The following is a 10,014-nucleotide window of genomic DNA, read 5'->3' on the forward strand; positions in this document are numbered from 1 at the left end:
TGTCTGACTCCAGATTGGATAGGGAAACTTTCTGATTACCACCCATTGATTGAGAGTGCGCTACTGATGTTTGTGTAGAACAGTTTGATCCAATTGCAGACTCCCTCCACAAACCCTATTTTGGAAAGCACATCCATCATGTCGGTCATAGTCATAGAGAAATACAGCACTGAAACAGGCCCTTCGGCCCACCGAGTCTGTGCCGGCCATCAACCACCCATTTATACTAATCCTACATTAATCCCAGGTCCCCTACCACGTGCCCAACTTCCCTCAATTCTCTGACTACCTACCTACACTAAGGGCAATTTACAATGGTCAATTTACCTATCAACCTGCATGTCTTTGGCTGTGGGAGGAAACAGGAGCACCCGGCGGAAACCCATGCGGTCACAGGGAGAACTTGCAAACTCCTCACAGGCAGTATCCAGTACCAAAGCCAGGTCGCTGGAGCTGTGAAGCTGCGGTGCTAACCACTGCACCACTGTGCCGCCCTCCTGTCAAAAGCCTTCTCCTGGTCCAGGCTGATGATGCAGATGTCCACCCTCCAGTCCAGTACATAGGCAATCATGTCCGAGTAGCGCAAGACCATCAGAGATCTTCCTGCTGGGTACAGTGCAGGTCTGGTCAGGGTGAATCACCAACTCCAGAACAGACTTGACCCGACTGGCTATGACTTTGGACAGAATCTTGTAGTCAACATTAAGCAGTGAGATGGGCCGCCAATTTCTGCCCTCTCCCCCTTCTGCCTGTAGATGAGGGTGATGATGCCTTTCCTCATGGATTCTAACATGCTGTCGGCCAGAAGCATACTCTCGTATACTTCCAGCAGGTCTGGGCTGACCCAGTCCCACAGGGCCGAATACAACTGAACAGGTAAGCCATCGCTTCTGGGAGTTTTACTCCTCTCTAGGACTTGACAGCCTTTGTCAGCTGGCGTGGTGGGGGGGTCCTGAGCAGGACTCGAACAAGGAATGTTCGACATATCCCACAAAAAGACAGGCATAACTAGGGCCCATGCGGGTACCCACAGCAATACCTTTTACTTGAAGGAAGTGAGTGGAGTTGAAGGAGAAGTTATTCAATGTGAGAACAAGTTCAGCCAGGCACAGGAGGGTGGCGGTGGATGGGGACCGGTTGGGCCTCTGCTCAAGGAAGAAGCAGAGAGCCCTTAGACCGTCCTGGTGGGGGATAGAGGTGTAGAGAGAGATGTGCATATTTAATCACTGCTACAACTGGCTGGTGCTCCTATTCAACAGTATGATTTTTGTACAAAATTTAACTTTGTTACATCAGAAACAACTGAACTCCACTAAATACTGTTATTTATGCCAAAACCTCAAGTTATCGGATGTTATTGTAAACACTAACACAAATGGACAGTGGCAATTATAGGTCTCACTAAATGTTGCTGTTCCTATCACACTTAACTTTTTTGTCCAGAAACAGGAAACATGATTAATTACTTAATATTTTGCAGTATGTGCTCTGCATCAATTATAGTACAATAGAATCCACTTGTAGTGATCATTGTTTATGATGATCGTGCAGATACCAGATTCAAATCACAGTTGCAAATACCAGTTTGAGTCTGATGCGCAGATTTTCCATTGTTTTAGAAATTGCACTGGCCCATGGATCTAGTCAGCACCAATGGACACTTTAAATAGGTACTCAGAGCCTCTCCTCTAATTTAATCAAACATAAGCACTGACAAGAATACTATTCATCGCTAACCAACAATGTAAACAGGGGAGCTATTTAAATTCCTGGTCAGTTCTTGGTGATCAGCTCAGATTGCCAATTGAACTAAATCAATGTAAGTAAATAAGAGAGGGTGAGGAGTTGGCACTTTTTAAAAACTTCTTTTGAGCTCCACAGACAGCTGAGTGAATAAATGCACTGACTGACATCAGGAGGGATCTGGTCTGTGCTGAAGGAGCCTCTCTCTCAAATCCCTGGTCTGTGCTACAGGGATGCACTACGACTGGAGCCATTGCCCTCTGCTAGAGAAGGAGGGAGCAGCAAAAACAAACAGCATTCACACTCCTGCTCCATATTTATTAATCTTGCTGAAAAGCATCACTATAGGTATAAATTGAGTAAAGACCAGGATTAGTTAGAATACCCACGCAGTTAAATTGTCTGCTGACAGTCACTAACCAGAATCATCCAATGAGTTACTCGCACTCATGCCTGTGGTGTTCCACAGAACAAGGCATTCAAGAGGTGGAAACTATAAAATTTTGACAGTATATTTTCTTCTGTAATATGAATTGAAATTGACAGGTCATATAAGTCAATATATTCTTCGTTAAAAAAGTAAAAGCAACATTGTTTTCTGTGCAACATTCAAAATAACAGCTAAGAAAGAAAAACAACCACCCTTTCCAACTTCTACACAAAGCATAAACTTTAACAGCAACACTCATTAGCTATACACCTCACAAAAAAATGTACATAATAAAAATTAAGCAAACCACACAAACCAAAGGTAAATTATCCAGCCACACACATAAAAAAGCATCAGTCTTTAAGCCTCAATAATTTTCACAATCCCTCTCTAGTAACATGAATTTCTCATAACACCTAAAAGCTAATTATTCCAAATTTATATTTTCTATTATAATAGTGTTTCCCATTGTGCATCTCACAACTTTGTAATCTGCACACACTGCTGTCAGCTTCTCAACAGGAAAACGTTAACTTGGAACAATTGACTTTTTTTTTTAAAGACAATAAAAGTCCAAATAGTTATTAAATAGAGGAACTTAATGTGCACTGCATTGCAAAGTGCTGCACCAATGGGCATTGTCACACTAATTTTTTTTGGCCAATGTTCCCTTCCTTCCTTCCTGACTTTGACTCCGGCTGGAATACAGTTCCTCTTGCACCTCGCCTGTGCAGTATGAACCCAAAACTGTGAATCCGTAATTTGATTCCCATGCAGTCCTGAAGTAGATAATCTCAAACAGGATGACTCTGGGATGCTAAAAATGGGCCCCAACACCGCAGACCGAGGAAAAGATCAAAAGGTCCAGAAATGTACATGTGGGCATTATGAAAATAGGCCCTCAACCGTGTCCAGTCCATTTCCCGCACTTCTACCCTTACCCCTCCCCAAGAACTGCGACAGGGTTCCCCTCGTCCTCACTTTCCATCTCACCAGCCTCCACATCCAAAAGATCATCCTCCGCTATTTCCGTCACCTCCAGCGTGATGCCACTACCAAACGCATCTTCCCCTCTCTTCCCATCAGTATTCCAAAGAGATCATTCCCTCTGCAACACCCTGGTCCACTCCTCCATTACCCCCACCACCTCCCCTTCCCACATCACCTTGCCCTGCAAATCGCAGGAGGTATAATACCTGCCCATTTACCCCCTCACTCCTCACTATCCAAGGCCCCAAACACTCCTTTCAGGTGAAGCAGTAATTTACTCGTACTTCTTTCAATTTAGTATACTGTACTCGCTGCTCACAAAGTGGTCTCCTCTACATTAGCGAGACCAAACGCAGACTGAGTGACCGCTTTGCAGAACACCTGCGCTCAATCTGAAAGCATGACCCTGAGCTTCCAGTTGATGGTCATTTCAACACCGCCCCCAGCCCCGCTCTCATCTCTGTCCTGGGATCGCTGCAGTGTTCCAGTGAACATCAACACAAGCTCAAGGAACAGCATCTCATTTACCGATTAGGCACGCTATAGCCTGCCGGACTGAACGTTGAGTTCAATAATTTCAGAGCATGACGGGCACCCCCTTTTATTTTTAGTTATTTTTTCTTTATGCGTTTATTTTATTTTCGTTTGTTCAGTTTGTTTCTACTGTGCCTACCCACTGGTTTTTTTTAATATTTGTGCTTGGGGCCAGGCTGCTCAGTTTTCTGAAAGCAAAATACTGCAGATACTGGAAATATGAAACAAAAAGAAGAAATGCTAGAAATGCTTAGCAGGTCTGGCAGCATCCATGGAGACAGAAGCAGAGTTAACATTTCAGGTCAGTGACCCTTCATCGGGACTCATGTTTCAGTTCTGACGAAGGGTCACTGACCTGAAATGTTAACTCTGCTTCTCTCTCTACGGATGTTGCAAGACCTGAGAGTTTCTAGCATTTCTTATTTCTGCTCAGTTTTCTGTCCATTAACACCCTCTCTGTACTAATGCTTTGTCTTTCAGCACACCATTAACATACCATTTGCCTTTGCTCCATGACCTTCTGGTCAGTTATTCTTTGTGACCTTGTCCTATCAACAGCTCTTTTATTATCTCTTGCCCCACCCCTAGTTTACTTGCTTAAAACCTTTTACATTTCTAATATCTGCCAGTTCTGATGAAGGGTCACTGACCTGAAACGTTAACTCTGCTTCTCTCTCCACAGATATTGTGTTTCAGATTTCCAGCATCTGAGTATTTTGCTTTTATTATGAAAATAGGAATGGGCTTAGAGTGTTCTAACTATTTTAATAAAAACAAGAAATGCTGGAAATACTCAGCATGTCTGGCAGCATTTGTGTGGAGAGAAGCAGAATTAAATTATCAAGTCACTGACCTGAAATGTTAACTCTGCTTCTCTCTCCACTGATGCTGCCAGACCTGAGTATTTCCAGCATTTCTTGTTTTTATTTCAGATTTCCAGCATCCGTAGTATTTTGCTTTTACAACTATTTTAAGTACCTGTTAACAGTCATTTCAGAAGCCAATTGGGCACAATGCTGGAGAACTATCTCCACAGAACTACAACACAGCAAGCAGTCAAAGCACAACAGTAAATAGAAAATTGACAAGAAATCAACCTAGGAATTTTGTTTATGTGGTTCAGTATTCCAACACATCATATTTGCAGTCAGATCATGGAGGGGTGGGGCAGAGGAGTCACCTCTTTAGTCTGAATTGGATTAAAATCAAATGGGTTGATTCACAAAACAGTATGTTGATACACTCTACCCAATTCTTCATCCTTGTCAGCTTATTTCACCAAATACAACTTTTGCTAATTCACCACACACAACTGAACACTGAAAGAAATCAAATTACTACAGATGCTGGAAATCTGAAATATAAAGTGCTGGAAATACTTTAAAAAATGAGCCCTATGCCAGACAATGTTTAGTTTAGTTTAGAGATACAGCACTGAAACAAGCCCTTCAGCCCACTGAGTCTGTGCCGACCATCAACCACCCATTTATACTAATCCTACACTAATTCCATATTCCTACCACATCCCCACCCATGCCTATATTTCCCTACCACCTACCTATACTAGGGACAATTGCTAATGGCCAAAGTACCTATCAACCTGCAAGTCTTTGGCATGTGGGAGGAAACCGGAGCACCCGGAGGAAACCCACGCAGACACGGAGAACTTGCAAACTCCACACAGGCAGTACCCAGAATTGAACCCGGGTCGCTGGAGCTATGAGGCTGCAGTGCTAACCACTGCGCCGCCCTTGTATACTCAAAAGGTGCCACCTACAATATTAAAACAAAATCACAAACCAAGATTGTAAAACTGCAGTCACCACAGAATATTACTTCAGTTGCCCATGGTGATGTGGTATTTAACTCAACGTCATCCAGACTGCAAAACACTAATTGAATTTCACTTCCCCATTGAAAGGGGGGGGAGGGGGGAAGGAGAGAAAATAAAAAGTTATGCAAGCAAAAATTGAAAAGCTTTCACAGGTACTAGTTCATTTTGCAAGCAGCTGGAGCAAGTGGTGCTTTCGAGACAGGCCTGGGTGTACTGTCCAACAGCAGGGAAAGCCTCAACCAGGACAGAGGCACATCACCTCTGCAAAAAAATAACACCCACCCCTGGGAACAGAGGCAGCAGGCGGCCACCCACTCTACCGCGGCGAGGAGAGTTTGGGGCCAGTCCCGGGCCTACGGACAACTCCTCGGCCTGTCTGCTCCCTGGTGACCGTTCCCGCTACCACTGCCGTATTTCGGGAGGAGGAGACCAGTATTTCCGCCCTTTCAAAGAGCTCACCCGCCCTCCCCGCTTCCATGGCCACTGTCCTCTATTGATTTTCGGGAATGAAGGAGGCCGCCGGCCCGCTCATTTAATCATTAAACGGCCGGCTCTTACCTTGGAAATATTTCACCCACCGCCTCACACTCTCTTGTTTAAAGATTAACTTTCCATGAATTCCAGCGAGGTGCACGGGCTACAGTTCAGTGTCCACTCAGCCCCACTCCTGCCAGCCTGTCCCTCACTCTTGTCCCAGCATCACTCTCACTCCCCCCACGGCTCCAAACTCAGGCCAGGCGGGGCTACGCAGGGAGGAGGCGGGGCCACGTGACGCCAGCGCGCCCCGCCCCCCAACCTACCGCAACGCACGCTTCCGCGTGGACTTGAGTACAGGCACCCAGAGCAAGACAGCATCACTGACCTTGAGCAATACTGCTACTGCGAGCCAGAGCAATACAGCCGTGCTGTGTTACAGCAATGCTGCAACAACAAGCCAGAGCCATACAGCTGTGCTGTGCTACAGCAATGCTGGAACACTGAGCCAGAGCAATACGGCCACCTGGAGTCGGTGCAGTGCAGCAACCCTGAGCCAGAGCAGCACCAAATGCAGTGCAGAACCGTTCAGCTAGCACAGACTGCCAAACCTCCAGCCTGCAACTCTGAGCCAGAGCAATACAGCAACTCTGAATACAGTGATAAAACCTTCATCCAGCACACACTGCAATCCAGAGCCAGGGCTGCAAAAATTATCAGCACGCACAAACTGCAGTACAATAACAGTTACAAGCTCACAGGACAACAGTCTTGCTTGTATTGTTTATATTGAACTGAACATGTGAGGGCTGCCTGCCTCATGGGAGAAATCACATGATTATGGCAAGCCAGGAGGCACATTAGCACAACATTGCATTTCTATCCCAAACATTCCCCTTTCAGACAAAAAACAAAAAAATGCATGCATTATCATTTACACTGAGTTGCCCAAATTACCCGCTATGCGCACAACTACTCTCATGCATTCGCAGTCTGTTATTCTTGTCAGTCTCTGCACATGCATTGCACATATAATCTTTAAATCGTGCCGGTCTTTTAACATTGCACATGCGCGTTGTCATTGGCTGTTCATTTGGGTGATTTTCCTTCTCCAGAGTGTCGTTCCCATGTCACTTGATGCCGTGGTAATTGTTGTTCCATTTCCGTTGTTGGGGTGCTTGTAGACCTCTGGGACTGATGGTTGATCTGTGGTCTGTGCAGATGGTGAGTTCACACCTTATGTGCCTGCGGTTGCAATGGTATATCTGATTGTTCACTTCCACCGCATACGATCAAGGTGACAACTGCTTTGCGCAGATCCCAAGTTGCTACTTCGGCTGACTCTTGTTGAGACCATTAAAGGTTTGTACCCTTACTGGTTCTCCAATGATCAATTCTGGCAATAGTTTGGCAATTTTGTCAAAATGAAATTTGGCTTTCTGCCATTTCACCTTTAATTTGTCACTCGCACCTGTTACTACTTCTGGCTTTCAAAATTTCTGTCCGTTTTTTTTGTTCTTCGGAGAGATTTAGGGTGGAATACATTTTGTAACAGTCTCTCCCCAACAGTGCTAAAAGTGTAGCTACTTGTAGCTGCTCTGGTTTGTTTCTTAAATCTGTTGCAATTTCGCAATTTTGCCATTGTGAGTGGAAAAACTGCCAGCTCTGCTTCATATCACCTTTGATTTCGGCTGGCACTGAGAGGAAAATTTGCAGCCATTGTGTCTTACCCAGTGCATTCACCTGTGACCTGTTTCTTTGTTCCTTTTCTGTGGCTTTTAGCAGCTCTAAACATTCCTGTGTTCCTCTTTTAGTAGCTGTGCTTTTATACAGCTCTGCAACACTCAATCTCAGCTTCACTTTGACACCATGCCACAAGCTCACAGGACAACAGTCTTGCTTCTACTGTGTCTTTATTGAACTGAACTTGTGATGGCTGCCTGCAGTGAATGCCTCATGGTAGAGGTCACATGATTACATCTAGCCAGGAGGCACATTATTACAGTATTGCATTTCTATCCCAAACAATAACAGAGCACAGACTCAATTACTACACCTGATGAACAAACAACCTTCTAACTCAGACAGCTGTCTTCTGCAAAGAAAGAAACAGGACGCATTGCCTCAGTCAGGGCTGCACAGACTGCAGCTTTGCATCTCTGAGCCAGCACTGAACAGACTCTACACAACTAATAAAACAAAATTGAGTCAGCACAGTACATTCAGCACTGAACCAATGTGAACACACTACCAAACAGCCATGTGGAGCAGCATAAAGACATCTCTAATATACCTGCATAGTGCAAACTACAACCTACACCCCAAGGACTGTAGTGGTTCAAGAAGGCAGCTCACCAACACCTTCTCAAGGACAATTAGGGAAGGGCAATAAATGCTGGCCTAGCCAGCGATGCCCACATCCCCTGAACGAATAAAAAAAAAGGACACTAAACAAGCATGAAAATCCAGTAGTAGGATCTGCAGTGCATCAAGGCTCAACTAATGTAGTGCACAGCAATGCACCAATATCTCCTTTATGTTGGAAAACAGGACTCAGTTTAACCCATAATTCAATTCCCATTCACAATAGCAGTAATTCAGAAACTTTTAAGGAAGAAAGGGACAAGTTAATTGGAGGAAAGCAGACTTAGGCTCAAGAGTGTGGAGCTATTCCATCCGATCTTACCCTCATTCAGACAGAATTTTTCATAAACACGAGAACCCAAAACCTCCCTTGACAATCTCCACCTCACAACTTAAGTCATCTCTTGTAAATCCACTCTGTGCTGTTCCAATTGGCACAGAGGGATTTCTTATGTGACAGGCTCCTGCACACTCTCCACTCCATCACCATCGCCCTCTGTCCAGACATGCCCTGGCATCCCATTGTGCCATCTGTGTGGGGGACTCTCTATGCAGGAATCTTCCCCGTTCCATTTGGGATCTGGTTTGGAGAGTGTAGCAGTTGTTTGCAATAGAGTGTTAAGCAGATTCAGATTCCCAGGCTGGCTGTAACTTTTGCGGTCTGAAGGAGTCTGTGTTCCACATATATGTGGAGTGTGAGAGGTTGTAGTCCCTCTTCTGCTATTTGAAAGGGCTGATCCTCAGCTTCTGGTTGCACTTCAGTCCCAAGCTCCTGATCTTGGCCACCCAGTGTGGGATGGGTGGGCAAGTCAGTAGGCCTCCTTATCGGACTGCTCCTAAGCCTGGCCAAGGTGGCTATCAACAGGTCCAGTCTAGACGTTGGCGATGAAGTTATTCACTCTGGCTACTTCCCTTTCTCTCTCTCATGGTATGTCCACAGCCAGGTGTTCCTGGAGAGGGAGCATTCAGTGGCTGCCTGTACACTTGAGGCATTCTGTAACCAGTATGCACTGGAGAGACTGGAGTACAAGGTGGGTGCTGTAAATAATATTATGATTTCATTTTGAGTTTCCTTATGTTTTATTTATGTTCTTGGACTTTATTCTTTGTGACGTTTTAAATGGGAGGCACTTTTGTTTAATTTGATTTTGTTTTTTTTTAGTTTTAGTTTTTAGTTTCAGAGATACAGCACTGAAACAGGCCCTTCGGCCCACCGAGTCTGTGCCGCCCATCAACCACCTATTTATACTAATCCTACACTAATCCCATATTCCTACCATATCCCCACCTGTCCCTATGTTTCCCTACCACCTACCTATACTAGGGGCAATTTTTTAATGGCCAATTAACCTATCAACCTGCAAGTCTTTGGCATGTGGGAGGAAACCGGAGCACCCGGAGGAAACCCACGCAGACACAGGGAGAACTTGCAAACTCCACACAGGCAGTACCCAGAATTGAACCCTGGTCACTGGAGCTGTGAGGCTGCGGTGCTAACCACTGCGCCACTGTGCCGCTAGCTTCGTCACCTAAATCAGCTAGAGGAGGAGAAATGCAAACTATAGAGGAATTAGTGGTCTGGTAACTTGGACGAAAAGGTTAATGAGTAAAACAGTCGAGTAAATGTGGAAAATATTTAATTCTG

At 45.0% G+C, this 10,014-nt stretch overlaps 1 protein-coding gene across 5 annotated transcripts in view; it reads right to left on the reverse strand.

Moving 5' to 3' along the window:
• Positions 1–6,271, reverse strand: part of LOC137372691 (ecotropic viral integration site 5 protein homolog) — a 308,742-nt gene extending 302,471 nt beyond the window's left edge. For 4 of the 5 annotated variants that reach the window (XM_068036790.1, XM_068036788.1, XM_068036787.1 and 1 more), the window contains exon 1: positions 6,090–6,270. The gene's annotated coding sequence lies outside the window, so the exon portion shown is untranslated. Of the gene's footprint in view, positions 1–6,089 lie in introns of all 5 variants that reach the window. The other variant, XM_068036791.1, reaches the window with a different exon arrangement.
• Between the last annotated feature and the right edge of the window lie 3,743 nt (positions 6,272–10,014).

Source organism: Heterodontus francisci, chromosome 8 (genome assembly GCF_036365525.1).
Source record: "Heterodontus francisci isolate sHetFra1 chromosome 8, sHetFra1.hap1, whole genome shotgun sequence".
NCBI lineage: Eukaryota > Metazoa > Chordata > Chondrichthyes > Heterodontiformes > Heterodontidae > Heterodontus > Heterodontus francisci.